The sequence below is a fragment of the Rhinolophus sinicus genome, chromosome 12 (assembly GCF_057876585.1).
Source record: "Rhinolophus sinicus isolate RSI-liver-muscle chromosome 12, RSI-T2T, whole genome shotgun sequence".
NCBI lineage: Eukaryota > Metazoa > Chordata > Mammalia > Chiroptera > Rhinolophidae > Rhinolophus > Rhinolophus sinicus.
Window position 1 is genome coordinate 55,447,481 of NC_142512.1, and position 20,449 is coordinate 55,467,929.

Sequence of the window (20,449 nt, forward strand, 5' to 3'; positions counted from 1 at the left end):
GGGCTCGGTCCAACCTCGCAGCAGACACACGTTTCCTTCTGGAATCTCTAGCCCCCCAGCATCCTGTGCAGGCCCCCACACCAAGTGTGCAGAGGGCGGCCCTTACTCAGATGGTGCCCCCAAAGGCCTGGGCCACCCTCCTGAGCTACAGCACGTGGCCCAGCCTGGAGCCTGCCTCCCACACACTTATTCCCGTGTAGCTGTGGGGGGTGGGGAATGCAGCACGGGGAAGGGTCCCCAGGGCAGAGCACTCAGGGCTGGGCCGGGCCAGGAGGGAACACTGCAGTCTATGCCTGTCTCAGACTGCACATCTGCACCCCAGCTGCCCGCCCGCCCCCATCCGGGAGCCCGGGCTGGGAACTGGGGCTCTCCCTGGCTCCTCTGCCTCCATCACTATGGACTCAACTGTGTCCCCCCAAAATCTATGTTGAGGCCCACCCCAACATTACTATTTGGAGACGGGACCTTTAAGGAGGTTGTTAAGGTTAAATGAGGTCTTCAGGGTGGGGCTCTGCTCCAGTAGATAGTGCCCTAAAAAGATGAGACACCGAGAACACTCAAGACCCCACGTGCACAGAGGGAAGACCAAGAGAGGGCATGCAGCTGCCTCTTGGACACGTTCACTCACACTCACTCTTCCACACCCATGTGTATACACCCACATGCACACATATAGGCACACACGTGCACGCACGCGTGTACACATACGTCCGTGAGGCTACTTTGCCTCCCAGCTGCTCTATTTACAAAGGTAATCGCTGGCAGGGCCACGTCCCCAGGACACGGTGCCAAGCCTGCTGGGTACGGCTGACATTCCACCTGACGTGGCAGCCATGAAACCGCTGTGTCCTGCCAGGCCTCTAATGGCCGGGCATCCCACCCTCCTGCCCTGACAGAGAGTGTCCAAGTCCCCTCTCCCACTTGGCCATAAGAAAGCAGTCACAGGGTGGCCACCATGACATACGATGTCTGAGAATTAAGTTCATGAACTTGTTGCAATGCTGTTGCTAACATTTTTGATATCAGAGGGATTATTCATTATGAATTTGTACCAACTGGACAAACAGTTAACCAAGTTTACTGTTTGAAGTGCTGAAAAGGCTGAGTGAAAAAATCAGACCATCTGAACTTTTCGCCAACAATTCATGGCTTTTGCATCATGACAACGCACCAGCTCACATGGCACTGTCTGGGAGGAAGTTTTTAGCCAGTAAACAAATAACTTTATTGGAACACCCTCCCTACTCACCTGATCTGGCCCCCAATGACTCATTTCTGTACCCGAAGATAAAGGAAATATTGAAAGGAAGACATTTTGATGACATTCAGGACATCAAGGGTAATCCGACAACAGCTCTGATGGCCAATCCAGAAAAAGGGTTTCAAAATTGCTTTGAAGGGTGGACTAGGCACTGGCGTCGGTGCATAGCTTCCCAAGGGGAGTGCTTGGAAGGTGACCGTAGTGATATTCAGCAGTGAGGTATGTAGCACTTTTTCTAGGATGAGTTTGTGAACTTAATTGTCCGACCTCACACCTGTCTGCTGAAATGCACCCCCCTTTCTCCCTCCCTTCCTGCTCCTGTGGTGGCTAATCCCCCACAGGGACACCCACACAAATGACGCAGTCTCCACAATTGTACCTGGGAGACACGGTTTACACTGGAGCCTCTGCCGAGCTGGAGGGGACACCCGAGGGACACTCGTCACTGTCTGAGGCACAGTGGAACTGCAGCGGCTGGTGGTAGCTGTCCTGCAGAGCTCACCCCTGGCCACCCTCCAGGCCTGGGCTGCCCACAGCCCACCTTGCATGCCCAGCTCCTTGGCCGGAATCTGGGACCCTCCCAGTCTGGTCTCAACTGTCTATAGGTCCTTCCCCTGGGCTCCACCCCCAATTGCCCCGCCCATGTCCTTTCTCCTGCCAAGAGGCCCGTCTGCTTTTCTGTTAATCTAAGTCTCCCCTTCTTTCTAAAAAGGCGCCTCTGTGGTCATGGACCACCTGCTCCTCTGAACTCAGTGCCACCATCATCCACAGGACCCCCGACGTGACCCACGACTGCGATCCACAGAGAAAGTAGATGATGCTTCCCGCACATTCCATCCTGCTCGCTTTCCCAGAACCAGGAAATCTTCAGGTGCCCAGAGCTCCTACCCAACTGGACTCTGTCTCCGCCTCCCAGCAACTCCCACCAGTGACTGGCCCCCCCCAGTGTCTGTCCCCTCGTGCTGCTGACGCCAACACCATCTCTACAACAAGCAGCCACTGGGTGCACCTGCCTGTACACACGCACACACATGCACACGCATACATGCACGCACACACGCACATGCACACACACACGCACACACGCACACGCACATGCACACACACTACAGCAGTGCTTGCATATGCACACACGCACACATGCAAACACATGCACACGCACGCACACGCACGCATGCACACACGCGCTCACACACAGTACAGCAGTACTTGCATATGCACACATGCTCACATGCACACATGATAACAACTCCACAGGGAGAGCTCCCGCCGCTGGCTGTCTCTTGCACAGACACCAGTGAGGGGCCAGCGGCTGGCACAGTGGAAGGTCATCCTGGTCCCCAGGCGGCAGTGACACCTCTACTCCGCAGAGCTCTGCCCCACACTGACTCCCATCCTTGGCCATCCCCTGTGGGGACATGGACAGAGAAGGAAATGGGGACAGGGGACTGGCAAGGAAGGGGTGGCGGTAAGGAGAGGAAGGTCAGAAAGAGAGGGCGGCCCAGAGAGAATCCAGGATCCGAGACAGGGAGGAAGCCCACGACGGAAGGGCCAGAGTTTGGATGGATTGTCACTTCTCATGGGGCCTGCAGGCAGCAGCAACTTTACTGAGATGTGCAAGGCGGTGCAGGCTGCATGTGGCTGCAAGGCTGGCTCCACCTGAGGTGCCGGCCTGGACCAGAGAGCAGAGGCAACCTCCCCGGCACCCTCCTCCCACATCGTCACCATCTGCACCCCCGCACGGCAGCCTCCTTCCCAGGCACCTGCCCAGCACCAGGTAAGACACAGCCAGACTCCCATTCCAGCTGTCCTGCCACGTGGGGACCAGGGCTCCATTTTACAGATGACAACACTAAGGCCGGGAAAGTTGGCATCGTGCTGTAGTCTCTCGCGTTGTGAGTGGGACCCAGGATCGACTCCAGCTCCAGGGCCCACGATCCCTGCATTTTATTTTCTTTCAGGAGGAAATGGAGGATTTAAAATTGAAGCATGGCCTTTGATCTGTGTACCCAGGCTTCTGCCCAACCCAGGCCCTGTGCATGGATCCTGGACCTTGCCCTGGGAGCTGGGCTCTGTGAATCCAGAGAGGAAGATGGGGGACACAGGATGTGGGGCGCTGGCACCACACGAGCCACCAGATGGTCCCCACAGGAGGCGGCCCGTGGTGGGACGCTGGTGCCCCCCCCAACTCCCTGGAGACACGGCACCAGCAGGGTTTGCCCAGTGTTATAATGGGCCAGCAGCACGACCTCTGGCTTCAGAAAGGCGTTTGTGCGACACCAGCCCAGCCCCTGGATAACCATCGTTTTTACAGGAGCAGGAAAGACTCGGGAGAATAAGCCTGTCTGAAACATCGTCCAAGAAAAAAAATTCAGGCAGGAAAAAAAGTGGAAAGTAATGACCCAAAACTCCTTCCACACGCCAGTCAACGGAAACCAGTGTTGCCACTGAATGAGTCTGTCCAACCCATAATTTAACTGTCCTTTTTCAGGACTCTAACCAGACGGCGATTTCAAGATCAAATACACTTTTGAAAATAGTTTTGTTCCTAGAGTATAAATATTATTTACCTCATACTATGCTCAACAAGTATTATTTCTCATCTGCCAACAGGCCCCCCGTAAGGACGCGGGGCGCGAGGTCGGGCCGGCCGCTGACTCGGGTCAGAGCAGAGCGCTCAGAGCTCCGCCTGCGGGCTGGCTTTTGCCAGAAAGAAGGTGGGGAGCTGTCAAAGACCGGAGAGTGAGTGGCTGGTATCTGCAGCCAGAAGGACTGCCTGAAATGTCCCAGATCTAACAGAGAAGCGCTCTTTACAGCCAAGAATAAAAACTTCAAGTCAGGCCTGAAACATAAATGTTAGCACACGAAAACGAGGGCGGAATCCGGGGCCCAGATGACACACACCAGGCGTGTGAAATGGAACATGTATAAACCACCAGATCTCAGGTCAACTGACCTGGGCAGCCTCCCCCGTTGTTCACGCCCCCCCGTGTCCCCGCCCCCGGACACACAGGCTCTTCCCGGTACGTGTGTCCTGTGAGGTCGCCCCAGACACTGACTGTGTGAACGAACGTGGAGCCATCGCTCCTGGGCAAATACACGGGTGGGATCCTACGAGCCCCTGGGCCCAGCACTTTTGTTAGCCCGTCCACACAGGGCCATCTCAGCCACTTTAAGTGTCCAGTCCAGTGGTAAGCAAGGGCACTCACAGCATTGTGCAGCCATCCCCACTGTTTCCAGAAAGCCTGCGTCTTCCCAAACAGAACCTCTGTCCCCACTAAACAACATCCCACACCCCACACCAGCCGCTGGCACCACCGTCCTACTTTCTCTCTATGGCCAGGCCTCCTCTGGGGACCCCACACAAGTGGGATCATGCAGTACTCGTCCGTCTGTGTCTGGCTGGTTTCACCGAGCATCACGTCCTCAGGGTCCATCCATGCAGTGGGAGTCAGGATTCCTTCCTCTTGAGGGCTGAGTAATACTCCACCGTCTGGATGGACCACACTGTACGTATCTGTCACCTGTCGATGGACACTTGGTTGCCTGCACCTTTTAGCTCCTGTGAACACGGTGCTGTGAACATGGGTGTACAGATATCTGAGCCCCTGCCTCAGTTCTGCAGAGGTGGGATCGCTGGTGGGGCGCTTTTCTCATAGAAATAAATGTCTACGTGGAGCGTCCCTTCTTGGGCCACCAAAGCCAGCCTGGCTCGCAGAGCAGCTGCTCACAACCGCGCCGCACGCCCGGGATGCCGGGGTCTGTGTGCGTCCACCGAAGCTCATTTCCATTTCTAAACGGTCACTCACGGTCCTTTTTCTGTGTGCAAACTGTTCGGCCTAAAAACATGACCTTATTTGTTTGAAGTGGAAATAAAGGACAATTAATTTGTTATGCTCCCCCCTTCCCACGCACGCTGGAATCAAACGCCCCATGTCCCAGATGTGGAGGGAACGGATTTGTTTACTGATGAGGAACCAGGGAGATGCCCTTAGGCAGGGGAAGGAAAAGAATTACAAAACAAACACAATACAAGCCTTCAAAGGCGGCTGATTGACACCCAGCACCTCCTCTCGGTAAGACAAGTGGGTGGGTGGGACTAGCCCACGACATGCAGGGCAGGCTCCCTACAGATCTGTACTTGACGCTTAACTCGGTAAACCCACAAAAGACGTTGTTAAGTAAAACATTTAGAACGCGGAGCTTTGGGCCTTTCTCTTGCTTCCCCCACACACATTAATTAACCTGCCTCCTTGTTCTCCCATCAGCGATCACTCCATGTCACCACACAGCACGTCCTGGACCTGACGGTGCGGGTGAGGCCACCAAGCTCTCCTGTTGGAGCAGTGCTTCCCCAGAGACAGCGGGACACTCAGGTACAACCCAGGCACTGCTGCCCCCCCCCAGGCTGCCCCCTGCCCTTTGCTTCCCCGGTCTCCGGGCCAGGACTCCTCTGCCACATCCCCACCCTGTCCCAACTTCCAGATCTCAGGTCAACTGACATGGGCAGCCTCCCCACGACAAGTGTCCAGGCGTGGCCCCGATGGTTCATGCCCCCTGTGTCCCCACCCCTCGACACTGGGTTTGGCCACATGACTTGCTGTGACCCGTGGGAGGTTAGCAGATGCAAGCGGAGGCCCTTACGTATATGTGTTGGGTTCGTGGCCCTGCCACGGCCAGAAGAGCTCCCCCCGGAGCTGCTGACCTTCGGTCAACATGGAATGAGCCCACATGAGCAGGCTGAGGCCACCTCAGAGCCAGGAGCCGGGCTCGGCCAACCCACAGCTCGCGGCAGAAGCACTTGCCGAGCCCACGCAGCCGCCTGCAGACACGAGCAGGAAGCCAGCCGTTCTCACTACTCCTGCAAATACATGCACACTAGACGGTCATCGCTGACCCTGAACTAGCAAGGGCTGAAGCATCCAGCACTCACGGGGCATCCAGGACCCTGAGCACAACATTCCCGTGGGCCTGTCCAGATGGCAGCCCACTTTCTGTGTGTCCCTGCTTCGAGGCGCCTTACTGAAGGCACGTGGTTGATTCGTGCACACTGACGGGCCAGCGGCACTCACGCGGCCTGAAGGACACTGCCTGACACTCGTGCTGTCTCCGTGGGACCTGCCACAGCCTGCTTGAGGTGGGCGCACCGACAGCACGTCATCGCTGCACCGGGGGCCGTGTTAACCAGCCCATCACCAACACAAAGCACATAAGTGCAAGAACTGTGGCCACATGGCCCACCTGCTCCCAGCACGAGCCGACACAAGGAGGCAGAGTCGTCCCCTGGTCCCACCCGAGACGGCAGCACCGGCATCGGACAAGGCAGAATTTTGCCACTCTGCGCGTGTCCACGCCTTTTGCAAATAATGAGGGTCAACTGTAAGTTTTCACTTTAAGCCACTGACTGACAGGGTCGTTGGTCACGCAGCAAGAACCAACTGTGACAAAGACTGGGGACCTGGGGGGCTGGGCCCCCACCTGCCCAGATGGGAAACCTGTTGCACACACGACGACAGGCTGAAGTCCATGCAACAAATCGGCTTCTGCAGATTCTCCATCAGGGTAAAACTCCCAACGTTCACATCACAGGTGGAACTAAAACCCTGCTGCCCCTCTTCCAGGCATCGTGCCTCCTGCGCCCCTAAACGTGCCGGCTGAGTGACGCATGTCCATGGCTCCCAGGCAGATCTGAGCATGGCCAGAGAACGCAAAGGCACATTCCTGTCCTCGAGGGCTTTCAACATCCTCGGTGTTGCCTTGACAACTAGAGGAGGATCTTGATAGTGACTCTCCTGCCCACCAGCGGGGTTGCTGTTGCAGGTTTTAGGATTTGGGGGTTGGGAGTGGGGGACACACCAGCATGCCAACCAGGTCCTCATCATAGGATCTCGACCAAGCTGCCTACTACTTACCACAGAACCAGATGTGCCTGCCAACTGCAAACGCTTCAGTGCTAACAGAGACTGGGGAAAGGCGTCTTGCCACAGGCAGTCAGACCGACAGTGGAACCGGGTTAACTTTTGGACAACGTGGAATCAGAAACGCAGTAAGCAGTCAGCCCCGTGCATTCAGAAATTACAAACCTGGTCAGAGCCAACAGAAGGGCACTGAAGCCTGCAGCTTTGCAGACCAGCCCACAGAAGATTAACGGCTCAGTCCCATCGTCACAAGCTCTGTTCCTGTCTGACGCTCTCGGGAATACCCAGGCTGGATGAAACCGGGAATAGCATGACCGTTCCCGGCTGCCTTTGACACCCCTGGTTCTGGCTGTGTGACTTTGCCCAGGGGATTAGCCAAAGGGCCAAAGGGCCCAGAGGCCTTCTGTATCTTACTTAGGAAAGAGCGGATTAAATTCACGTTGCTTCAAATCCATATTAATCTGAACTTGAGGGAGACCTGTATCTTGCTGATGGGGAGAGAACTGTTTCTTCGGAGATGGGCTTTGGGGCTGTGGGACTCAGAGAATGACTGTGTCCGCTCCAAGCAGATTCTGGCCCACGCAAGTGAGAAATGTGCGTTCTAACTGGAAAAGCATCTACATCCATGTACAAAAATACCAAGGAAGGGGATACCTCTGGAAACGTAAGTTTCCCTGAAGCAAAAAGAAAGCGTGTGCACTTCATGGTCCCAAAAGGCCCCCCAGGTTTTATCCAACCTCCGACCCCACAGCCGGCTTCCTTCGTACCAGTATTTCCCGCCTGGAGAGGTGTGGGGTGAGATCTTGAAAATAACTGGACTCTGCAAGGGGGCCATTCCCTGCTCCGCAGGGCTGGGAGCACAGGGGGGAGGAGACACCTTCCTTGGGAGACTTGTGTGGGTAAGACACCCCCGTGCCTCTGAACTTCTCCTCCAGCCACCTGAGGAAACTGGCTCTTAGCTCAGAACCCCTGTCTCCCTGGAGATGGTGTGTCACAGAGGATTCGAGCTTGGCTCAGCCACACATGGGCTTGTGACCTGCGGACAGCGGCTTCCCCTCACTGTGCCTCACTTCACCTCTCTGTAGAGGAAAGATGACAACAGAACTCACCTCATCAGGGTGGTTATGGGTTAAATGAGTCAATTCAAGGAAAGTGCTCGACGCAGTACCAAGCACACAGTAGGTACGACACTGGCCATCGTGCCCAGGTCCCTCTGGCTCTGCTCGGTGGCAGTGGCCACATTAGCTCATGGCTGTTTCCGTCCTCTCTGCACAGGCAGTTCCGTGTCACAGCACATGGCTCATCCCTGAAGCCTTCAAATCCCGAGTGCCTTCCCTCTGCCACCGCGCACGTCCCCAGCCACCTCCTCCCACGCCCCGGCTCTGTGTACTCAGGGAATGCAAAACAATTTTAACATTGTTCTAAGCCAAACATAATTAGGAAGGTAAATCTATGACAACAGCTAAATCACATAATGCATTCTGAACCCACAGAAATGTCACTCGTGGTCTCGGATGTTCCAAAGCACAAAAGTGACAATCACGCTTTCCCCTGCTGCCCCCCTTCCCAGTACCCTCCCCAGCAGCCTGGCTCCTGGCTTCCCTGGGGCCAACACAGAGCTCTCCATGCAGGGCAGGTACGCACAGTGGGTAGGTTCCCCTAGGAATGTGGGCAACTGCTCACACAGCAGGCAGCTGCTGGGCACCTGCCACGTGCCAGCACTGCCAAGACACAAGGGGCACGGTCCTGCCCAAGGACGACCCGCTCTGGGGCAGGCAGATCCATCAGCAGCTGCCCTGAGGCCACGAAACAGCCTCCGTGCGGGGCAGAGGGGAGGGAGGGCTTACTCTGACATGTGCGTGCGGGCTGTGTGCACGCGTGTGTGCGGCCACGCAGAGGGGAGAGGCCCTGGGTGTGTCTAGAGGCAGAGCAGGGTCAGAGACAGGGCCAGGCAGACGTACAGAGCCTGGGGGCAGGGGGCACCCTCACAGTCCAGCCTCTGGCCTGATTCGCAGCTGCTGGTCCATTTGTGAAGGTCAAGTTCTCCAGCTCGCTTTGCTGCCTCCTCGTCGCCCCCCCACACACACACACTCCATCCAGGTCCTAGTAAAGCTTTTGCCTCCTGGGGGGCCGGGGTAAGAGAAGGGGGAGTCTCTGTTGCAGCCACCCTCTTCTACCCTTCGGGGATCAACTCGTAGAAAACGGAGGCCCAGACCACCACGTCTACACTGAGGTTGTTTGCCCTTGTTGTGACTTCCAACCCCAGGCTGGCCTGGCTCCCCTTCTTAATAGGGACATTCGGAGGCTCAGGGTATTTGAGCCCCCCGCCCTCCGAATTTCCCACACCTCCCTTCCCCCCTCCCCGCCAGGCAGACCTCCCTGGAGTCAGGGCAGCCCTGCCCCAGTGGTCCGACATGACTCGGTGGGTTCCTAAGGCCTAGGAGGCGTCTGGCCTTGACTGACAGCTGCCCACGTGAGCACTGCTCATCGCGGCTCCTCCTGGGGGCTGGGGTCGCTCTGCCCACCCCGCAGCTCCCTTTCCTCCTGGGCCTCCTCCAGAATCATAAAGAGATGACTAAATAAGTAATGAGTGCAGGTAGGCAGTGCCTGGGCAGGAAAGCCCACAGCACCCCTGAGCAGAAGCTGCCAATCTCCGTCACCCCCAGTCACGCGGCCCTAACACCCACCTCTGGGGTCACAAGGGGCTGGTTTGTGGGGGCCTCCTGGGCAGTGCTGCATCGGGAGACCTCACCCCAAACAGCAGGTGTGGTGTGCAGGGGCCGGAGAGGCTGTCTGCCTGGTGGCCCCTGCCCCTTCGCCCTACAGTCAGATTCCAGGTCCCATGCTCATTCATCCCCTCGGGAGCTCACCACCTGTTTCTCTCTGGCAGCCATGACTGTTACCCATATTTCCTCCAGAAGGGCAGGCTCTGGCGGCAGGAACAGAGGGTGGAGAGCACGGGGTGGGATGGAGTTTGGAAGGCAGGGCCTGGAAATGAGCGTCGGTCTGGGCTCCTGGCTGCTCAGTATTCCGTGTGTCTGCAGTTGGGGCAGGGAGCTGGGAAATCTCTTTCTTCCCCCGGCTTCTTTGCCAATTCCCCAGTTCCCATGATTTTAATTTTACGGTTCACATTTTCTCCCAGCAGAAGCCCGAGATGACAAGGTAGAAAGTCTGCCTTGATTAACTGTCCCTCTGGCGCTGAGGCAGGGCCCGTGTGATAAATAGCAAGAATAAAGCGGAGAGAGACGTGTGGCAGGCAGTCCCAGGCCCGGCCGTAAATCCCGGCTGATGGGCCTGAGATGAGTGGGTTATTTTACGGAGGGGGGAGTGTGGCTGCAAGCAGAGCTGCACACACGGCCCCTCCCCCTCCGGCCCAGCCCCCACCCGCTCCCATGCAGTGGGTATTGCTTAAGTAAGACAGAGGAGGACCGCTCGATTGTGCCATTGATTTTTAATAAAGGCAGGTAACATGCTGCAAATCTGGCAGTTATTTCATTTCTCCTCGCCTTTGCCCAGATGTCCAGTAACCTCCCCACGGGCTCCATCCAGTGGGCAGTGGCAATGACCTATGTCATCAGGGGACGAGCCCGGGGTTTTGAGGTTTCCAGGAGGTGTGGGCTCTCTTTCCTCTTCACACAAGTGCACACAAACATGCAGTGCACATAACAGCATGCATTCAAGTGTATGGGCACGTGTGCACACATGAGCACATGCACACACGCGGCACATGTGCACGCTCACTGCACACACGAATGCACACGCACGTACACACGCCTGACTAGCCAGCGAGAAGGGACAAGCCGAGCCTGAGCTCTCCTCCCGACCTAACTCTTTGGTCTCTGGTGACCTTGATTCTGACATAAATAAGCTGGAGTGTTCCGGAAGTGGGGAAGGCATGTCTGTGAGGACAGGAAAGCAGGCACCACATGAGGAAAGGAGGACAAAGGGAAAGGCTCAGAGGACTGGGAAGCCTGAGCCTGAGCACCCAAGATGGGGCTCCCCCTGAGTACCGGCTGGACAAGACGCTGACGCCCCCCACCAGCCACACGCAGCCCCCCTGTGGGTCTCCGCCAGAGGTGCTGGAATTCCTGGGTGAAGCTAAGACTGTGCCTGATTTACAGCTGGAGCAGGTCGTGCTGTTTACCTGTTATCACGAGGTAATAACATCCAGCTGAGCTGGAGAAACAACAGTGAGCTGGGGTGAGTGAACCTTGCGGGACCAGGTTCCTAACGTCTTCGGAGCATCTTACAAACGGCCTCCTTTTTTGTCACAGTTCCTGTCCCCTGTGACTCTGGAGAGGTGGTGCCAAGATCCCCATCTCATAAACAAGTGGTCTGAGAAGTGGGGACTTGTTCAGGGCACACCAGCCTGGGCCTGCCCTCCCTGCCACACCTGGAACTTTCTGCCTAGGCTGGAAGCTCCCTCCTGGACCTTCATCACCCGCCTTCCCCAGGGGACTCCATCCTAACCAAGGAAGCTGCAGTAACTCACACGTGATCGCTGGCCCGTGCTCCCCCACACCCCACATGGACATGGTGTGGCCGGGAGGCTGACTTCTGCCTGCTGCTCTCGTCCCCAAAGCACAGCCCACAGCTGGAGCCCAGCCCTGTGGACGGCAGGGGCAGGGCCGACCGTCAGCCCAGGGTCTTCCTCCCTCAAAGCCTCCTGCTCTCCCACCAGCCATAAGAGGGGCCTTGAAACCTCTCCTATAAAGTGAGCTGAGACGATTCGAGGCGTCCCCAATGGGCCACAGCTGGGGCAACGGCTGGGACTGTCCCCACAGCCGGATGCACAGTCTGGGTCATGACAAAGTCTGGCGGGGCAGGCCTGAATGTCATGCATGTGGGGTGCATTTCAGGTCTGATGTGCCCCCAGGGGACGCTGGGCAATACCTAGAGACATTTCCCATGGTCACAACTGGGGGGTACTGCTGGCATCCAGTGGGTAGAGGCCAGCAATGCAGCTAAATATCATACAGCACACAGGACAGCCCCCCACACTGTCTCTGCGGTGCCAGCGTCAGCAGTGCAGATGCTTGGCAGGCTGCCCTGGGGGCGATGACGGCTCCTGGGAGGCCAGCCCCCTGTCCAGAGCCTGCGGGGCCAGCACAACACTGCCTCCCTCAGCTACCCCAGGACTCTGAGGACACAGGTTTCCACACCCAGAAAGTTCCAGAGGCTCCTCTCCCAGCTCCAAGCCCAGGACATGTCTCCCTGGTCGGAGTCACAAGGCCAGGAGAGGGGTGGTGGGTCCCCCCCTGGGCCCCCCGTCAGACACCTCCCTTCCATCCCTGAGCGGGCTTGGCTGCGGGGCCGCCACCTTCCACACGTGCGGTGAGTGCCTTTGCCAGCAGGGAGCACCTGGGGCAGAGCTGTCCCTGTCACCTGCTGCCGGCTGGTCGCCTTTCCTCAATCTGTCGGAACCTCTGACAGTGGACGCAGCCCAGCTTCGGCTTCTGAGAGGCCCTTGAGTAAATCTCAGGGCTCGAGGTCCCAGCCACAGCAAAATTCAACTTCCAGCTCGTCCACCAACAAACACCCCACAAATGCTCACTCCCCCGGCCGGTGGCTGGCGCTGCGGAAGCACAGAGGTCGTGCCAGCACTGTTACGCCCCCGTCCGCTGGAGCAAGGCAGGTGCTAACATGTATCCCCTTTTGCAGAAGGACCAGCCGAGGTGCAGAGAAGTTGGGAGGCTGCCTGAGAGCCATCGGGGGTGAAGGGCTCCCACACAGGACTGCGTGTCCCCAGCCTGGTTCAGCCACCGTCCTGGCTCCCCACCTCCAACTTGGGGTCTCCTTGCAGGAGTGGGGAAGTGCTTGGGGGGCTCCTGCTCTCTAGTCTGCTCTCTGCTGCCCACTTGAGTGCTGCTCCGCAAAGCAGGCTGCAGCCATGGCCCTGCCAGAGTCACGTGCAGCTAGAAGACAGGGGCCGGGTGCTGGGGGGGCACAACTGGGACTGGGGAACCAAAACTGAAACCTCTGGACGTTTCAGTAAGTTGAATTATGTCCAAGCGATACCCCTGGAATCTGAGACCATGAGCTCATTTGGGGAGAAGGGTCTTTGCAGATGTACTTAAGATACTGAAGGTGAGACCACCCAGGATTAGGCTGGACCTGAAATGCGATGACCGATTCTTTACAAGAATCAGGAGGAAGAGGAACAGAGAGGAAGGCCACGTGAGGGCAGAGGCAGAGTCGGGGGTGATGCTGCCACAAGCCGAGGAAGCCAGGGCCTCCAGAAGCTGGAACAGACAGGAAGACCCCACCCCCACCCCAAAGCCTTCAGAGCTTGGACTTCCTTCCGGGCTCCTGAACTGTGAGAGAATAACTTCCTGTTGTTCTGAACCCCCGTCTGTGGTCAGGTTACGGCAGCCCCGCGACACTCGGACAGGTATTTTCAAGGACGGTGGTGAGGGGCTTCCACTGAAGAGTTCCCAGCGCAGGGTCAGTACCAGGAGCCTGGTCTTCCCACAGGCGGGCAAACAGCCCAGCCCCCCGTCCCGGCTGCAGGGCAGCCCCAGGAAGCCCTCACGGAGGCTCCCAGGGGCGATGGGAGGCCCGTGACACCCCGGATTGGCGCTCTGACAGCAGCGGATTGTTTTGCCGGCCCTGCTCCCACTGGCTCACTCTCGCGTCCGCCTGCCTCACCCACTGGGTTGAGGCTGCTTTGCTGATGGTTGGGGAGTGGGACCCTCTGCCAGTGGGAGGGGCAGAAAGCACACTGGTCCCACACTGGTCCCACACTGGGAGGCCAGGAGCAGGGCCCAGGCTTGGTTTCCGGCACTGTTTCCTTTGGCTTCCACAAGGAAAATGAACGTCTCGTCACAGCAGGAACAGAACTTGTCACGCACCTCCCGCGCCCCCCCACAGTCCCACCCCAGTGCCCAGGCCACCCCATGTCATCTCCCTGGCCAGTCCCCAGCCCCCTCTTCAATCACCAGTGACACTCAGTCCACATCGAGTCGAGTCAGCAAGACCCTCCCGACCCCCCCCACCCCGTCACTCCTGCCCAATTCGATGGACAAAAGCCATTTACAAACCTCCAACGTCTTCCACCCGAGATGTTTCAAAATTTTGCGTAATTGCCAATTAAGATGAGCTTCTGTCATTCAGTGATGAGTGACTATTCCTACGTGCGCGTGAACACACACACCTGTTGGATTTCGCCATCCATAGACCCTACACAGCATTTCCCTTGGTGGCAATGCCTACTGGGCACTGGGCGTGCGCTCGTGTGAGCACACACAGCCTCACACATTTGAACAGGCAGCCAAGTGTGGCTGGGCCGGCGTGGATCGGGGGTCAAGTCAGGATGGGCTGTGCCACCCCTGCCATACTCAGCAGGGTCAGCCCGCCCGTTAATGACTCACTCAGTAGGCTAATCACAGCTGTCTCGATTCCCACGGGGGGAAGAAGTTAGGCAGTGAAATGACGGGGCCAGAATGCAGCCAATGGGCCTGCAGAAAGGCAGAGAGAGAGACAGGGAGAGGACGGGGAGTTTCTAAAACCTACACAGGCGCTCACACTAAAACGGAAGGGTGTGTGTGCTGAAACACGCAAGCCCAATCGCTCAGGTGTGAGGGGGCTGAGAGCCCATCGTGTGCAGAGCTGCTGGCACGCTCATGCCCTCCTGCGGGCACGGAGGAAAAAGCCACTTCGCCTCCCTTCCCAGGCTGTGAAAGGAGAGACTTTGGGTGCAGGGAGATGAAGGGGAGGGGGACCCACAGAGACTGCAGGAGCAGGAAGGGGCCATCCCAAGACACTACCACGGCTGTGGGTCCTGGGATGGGGACTCCAGGACCACGAGTCAGCCAACATCCCAAGGGGAATTCCAAGTGCATCCACATCTATGGCGCCGAGGAAGAGGAGGACGGGAGAACTGTTAGCAACTCGCCATGACCCAGGCGCCAGCTGTCACGACAGGACCTTTTCACCCACACGAAGGCGGCAGAGACACGCCAGGGAAATAGCTGTTTTTAGGTGTGACCGAGACTAGTCCCAAACGCCTATGTCCAAAAAGACAGATCCAAAGAGGAGGGAAAAAGCAAACCCTGGCCTAAGAAACAAATTGGAGCCGCAGAACCCACTTTTAGAAAAGCACGAAGCACGCTCTGCTCAGTGCCACGTCCTCTTCCGAGAGCAGACAGAACAGGCTCCCCGCCCCACGCGCGGGCCCACTGCTCACCCAGAGCCATGTCTGCTCCCGAAGCTCGCGGCTGCAGCGGCGCCGGCCCACCCTTCCTGCTGCCTGCCTCCCGTCAGTAGGACTCTGCTATCGGAGCACAATTATTAGGGGATGTATTGATGAATCATGTGCAAGAGATTAAATCTCAACACCTGGTAGTTAATGAGAGAAAAAGATACGAGGAAATTTGGTCTTAGGTGTTTCATGCTAATTTACTCGGCTCAGTCACGTGCAGTCAACGCTGACCTCTGGGACGGTCAGTGTGGGTAACAGTCGTCACGCCCGCTTGCTGAGGCCAGAAGACAAGCATACCGGCATTGCAGAGGTGTCATCCTGGGCATGGGGAGGAAGCTGGCCACGTCTGTGTTCAAATCCTCCAGGAGGCAGACCTCACCTGGACTGCCACTCAAGCAGGCAGCCTGACTCACGGGGCGTGGCGTGCCCTTGGATCAAATCCCGTGAGAGGAAAACCACTGCTATCAAGTGGGGACGCTGGGAGCCACGGCGGTAAGATGCCCCCGAGTCCACGTCAGCTCACTGCTCACTGGCATGAGATCCTGGGCAAGCTGTTCCATCTCCCCGACCTCCCATCCCATCATCTGGAAAACGGTGACGAGGATCGATGGCACCTGGTCCTCAAGCTGCCGTGAGGTTAAATGGTACATAAGCCCAGGTACGATGCCTGACACACAGTAAGTGACTAATAAACAGAGCTGCTTCCGGGGGACGCCTTCCTCCATGCCCAGGGTCCCTCCCATCCAGCAGGGGCCACGTCACGGACACCAGGCGGCTCGTGGAGGAGGAGAAGCTACACTGGGCCTGGAAGGGCGGGCAGTGTGGACTGGCTGAAACTCAGGAGCTGGACGTTGGTGAAAGAAGCTCAGAGGGGCAAGCGGTGTGCTTTGAAGAAACGAGGAGAGCAGGTTCCGACAGATTTGAGTCTGTGCCTCCCAAGAGGCAAGGAAGTTAACATTTTAGGAGCAAGACTGATTGCGGATGGTCAGTCGAAAGTGTCGTGTGGGCCGTGTGCTGCCCGCATCCTCAGCGGTCACGATGGAAGGTAACGACAGCATCTGCACAGGGCGGCCGCAACCGCACAGGAGCAGCAGGAGGGAGCCCTGGCAAGCTGCTGGCACTCGGCCATCTCAGGGCAGATGGCCGCTCGGAACCGGACGCAGGTGTGAGCAGTACTCAGGGCTCTGTCTGCCTGGGTCACGTCCCCCCTGCACTGCCCCCCCCCAAGGGACGTGCCGCTGAGAGCAGGTTGCTTCATGCTGTAGTTCTCAGTTGTGCCATCTATAAAATGGGGCGATAACAGGATTCCCACTGGGGTTGCTTTGAGGGCCCAGTGAGTCAGTATCTGCAATAGCTCCCCGTCCATAGTCAGAGCAGTGTGTTGTTTACTAAAATGACACACAGTCAGCAGACGAGGCACAGCCAGACGTGTGGCACTACAGATCCAGAAGAAGGCAGCTGGCTTGGCGAGGCCCCGCTGGCCACACACCGAGTGCAGAGTGGTGCCCGGAGAACAAACCACTTCCTGGCCTCCTGGGCAGGCGGGCGGGCGCTGAGGCACCTTGGCAGCACACCGCAGGCCCCAGGGGCCGGCTCTGCCCGCCCATCACAGCCATGGCAAAGGGCATGCCTTCTCGCCACCTCTCGGGATGGTCTAAGGGAAGTTGGTGGGAGGCAGAGACGTTGGAAAGAGCAGAGCGAGAACAAGAGAGGTGGGAGGCTGCCTGCTATGACCCTGCGTCGCTGCCGAGGCCAGGGGAGAAGGTGAGATCGCACAAGCACCGAGCGGGGACGTGCAGTGTATGCAGAAGTGTGCCGACGTGTGGGGCTTTTCTGCACTGGAGGTGGCACCCAAGACGGCCTATAGGATGTCAGAACCCAGCCCCTGGGAACTGAGTCTGCTCTCGTCCCTGTTCTCCACCAGCCAAGCAGTTTGGGGTCCCCATCACAGCTGCTATTAGCTGCTGTGTGCAGGGTGCCAAGGGAGCGAGCAACCCACACTGCAATAAGCAGGGAAGATGCGGGCGGGCACCAGGGCCCCAGGCTGAGGCTTTCCAGCTCTCGCCTCCGGGAGAGGCAGCGTCTGCCCCGTGACTGTTCCCAAGACCCATCGGGAGGGGGAGGACAGGCTCACAGAGCCTGGTCATTGCAGGAGCACGCACACATCTGCACACACCCACACACAACCCCACACACCTGCAAAGTCTGCACACACCCACAGAGACTCCTGCATACATTCGCATGCCCCCACACATTTGCACACATCTGAACACGTCCACATACCTACACACATCCACACATGCCCCACACAAGCCGCCAAAGCAGCCCACAGGCCCGGCCAGCTCAAGGGGCTCTCGGGGACAGTGGCATCACCTCTACGGGGCCCAGCATTTGGAGGCCGGCTGTTAGTGGGAAAGGGCTGGTGTTCTTCCCCAGCAAGGGGGGTGCGGGGGCCCCTACTAGAGGTGCAGCCGTGCTGGCCACTCAGGGCTTAGCCCTCCACTCGCCCTTTAATGCCAGACCCTGTGCTTCTCCAGGAAGCAGGAGTCCTGGGGATGGTTGTGGTCAGAGCTCGGAGGGGTTGGTGGAGTGGGCAGTTCCTGCCAGAGAGAAAGGGGTGCCAAGGAGCAGACGGTGCTCCCGGCAGGAGGACACTGGATGGGGCGTGGGGTAACCACAGGGCTGGCCCGTGTTCCTGGGGACGTCACACCCACTGCTCCCCCCCCCCCAGAGACTTCCAGGCTTCTCCCACAAGGGCCACATTCCCAAAGGCTGAGACGGAGGCGCCTCACACATGGCAGGTGTGGGACTCCTGCTCCCTGAAGGTGTCACCTGGGCTTACGGGGGGCGGGGGCTTAAGGGTTAGGGGATTCGAGGTCACAGTTTTGTTTCCTTATTCAACAACCACGTTTTGAGCACTAGAAATCTCCCTCAACATTTTGACCCTTCACAACAGCCAACAGTCCAGCAATAGACAAATGGCTACAAACACGACATGGTCCATCCACATAGTCATCTATTATTCAGTCGTCAACGAGAGATGGAAGCTCCTAGGTTTCAAATGGGTCCTAAATGCAAAGGCTGCTGTCTCTAGAAGAGATGGGAGAGGGAGGTTTGGACACAGAGACCCAGGGAAGGGGCCACGCGAAGACGGGGGCCGAGGTGGGAGTGATGTGGCCACAAGCCAAGGACGCCTGACAGACTCTCCCTCGGGCCTCCAGAGGGGCCAGCCCTGCCAACACCTTGAGCTCAGACTTCTGGCCTTCAGAGCTGGGAGACAATATATTTCTGTTGTGTTACGCCCCCCCAGGGTGTGGTTCTTTGTTATGCTAGTGCCAGGAAACTAACACGCGCCAATACTCCAGACAATTTACCCACTATGTCCATTATCTGCCTCCCCTTTTGAGAACGTACATTCTAGGAGGGCAAAGATTTCTGCCTTTTTAGCCACCACTGGGTTTCAAGCTCCTAGAATGGCGCCCACACATCACGATTGATCAGTAAGTAATGTCTGACGAGCGAGTGGTGTAATGACGGAACGTACAGGCTCTGGGTCGCACCGCCTGTGACCTGTGGCCCCATCATTCACTAGTGGAGCGTGTCACTTTGGGCAAGCTTCCAGACCTCTCTGAGCCTCAGGTTTCTCCTCTGCAGATACCAATAGTGACAGTCACTCTGCATGGCGCTGCTCCAGGCTCCCACAGGCTTATAAAGCATCTGGTGCACAGCAAAGCCTCGAGTGTTAGATGTTGGAAATGGAGTCGCTGGGGTTAGCAGTGGTTCTCGGCTGGTGGCAACTGTGCCTCCCCGGGGGACATCTGACCATGTCTGGAGACATTATTGTGTCACACCTGGTGGGAAGGGTGCTGTGGCACCTAGTAGGTGGAGGGGCACAGGTCCAGGATGCAGCCCCCACCACAGAGTTTATCCCGCCCCAAATGTCAACAGGGCTGAGGTCGAGAAACCCGACGTCGTTAAAAACGGTTTCTGGGATGGACGATGGAGGACATGGACACAGATGAAAACACAGGCACACAGTGACACACATGAGGCTACGTTTCTAAGGCGAGGCCAAGACCTGACCCATTGGCCGCCATATTGCAAACTCCCAAAGAATTTCTCCAGCCCAGAGGTAGGGTGATCTGCCCTCTACTGCTTCTGGAGGCAACTTGGCCTTGCCCGCTCCGGGGGGAAGGAAGGAGGCAGAAGCCTCTCCTGTTATTCTGCTACTGCCCTCACTGCGTCCCCTGCCACCACAGCCATCATTGGCAGCACCCACGACTTTTCCTAGGGCTGCTCTGCAAAACCGGTCTCCTCCGGGCTTAACCCCGCGACCCCGGCAGCCACCAGTTAAGGAACTTTACTACCCGGACCAGGAAATGCAGATGGGGACATTAAGGAGAGCTCAAGACCCCTCAGTGAGATGGTGACACATCACAAAACCTTTATTCCCCCTTCCCCACCAAGGGAACGAGTTTTGTTCCTCTGCTCCAAAGCACATCCACAGCAGAGGACGAGCTGCCAGGGAAATGTCAGCGATGGCCTGCAAAAGAGGGGAGCAAGCCGTGGATGGGCCTCCACGCCTGTGGGCGCCACGCCACCCAGCCCGCCAGTTTGGGGAAGGCGCCCACCAAGACGAGAGCAGGAACACAGGTGAGCCTAGCAGGGGCCATGCCCCCAATTAAATCCTAGTACATGTATCGGGCGGTCAGAGGCCAGGACAGATTGCCCGCGGACATCTGCCTGCAGGAGGAGGGTGCGATGCAGACACCGGGGAGGCCACCGCAAGCTGGTTGCTGCGTGCCCAGGGGGAGGAAGGCGGGGAGGAAAGCAGGGAAGGAGGCAACTCTTTTCATAGCAAGCAAACAAACCGTGTTGCTCACGAGAAGCCAAAAAAGAAAAAGAAAGAACATGTTTCTGCCCATTACTGGACTAGCAGGAAGAGACATCTTGGTTGGCCGAGGGGACAAAGGCTAGAAGTCAGGTACGCTGAGGCCAGGGCTGCCTCCTGCGGCCCCTCCGCCAGCTGAGGACAAGGCCAGCTGCTGCCAGTCGGTCCTCAGCAATGCC

General features: G+C 57.7%; 1 protein-coding gene across 6 annotated transcripts in view; it reads right to left on the reverse strand.

Annotated features, from left to right (window-relative positions):
• The window catches only part of RBFOX3 (RNA binding fox-1 homolog 3), a 362,978-nt gene that overhangs the window by 240,106 nt on the left and 102,423 nt on the right, over positions 1–20,449 (reverse strand). The gene's annotated exons all lie outside the window — the stretch shown is intronic.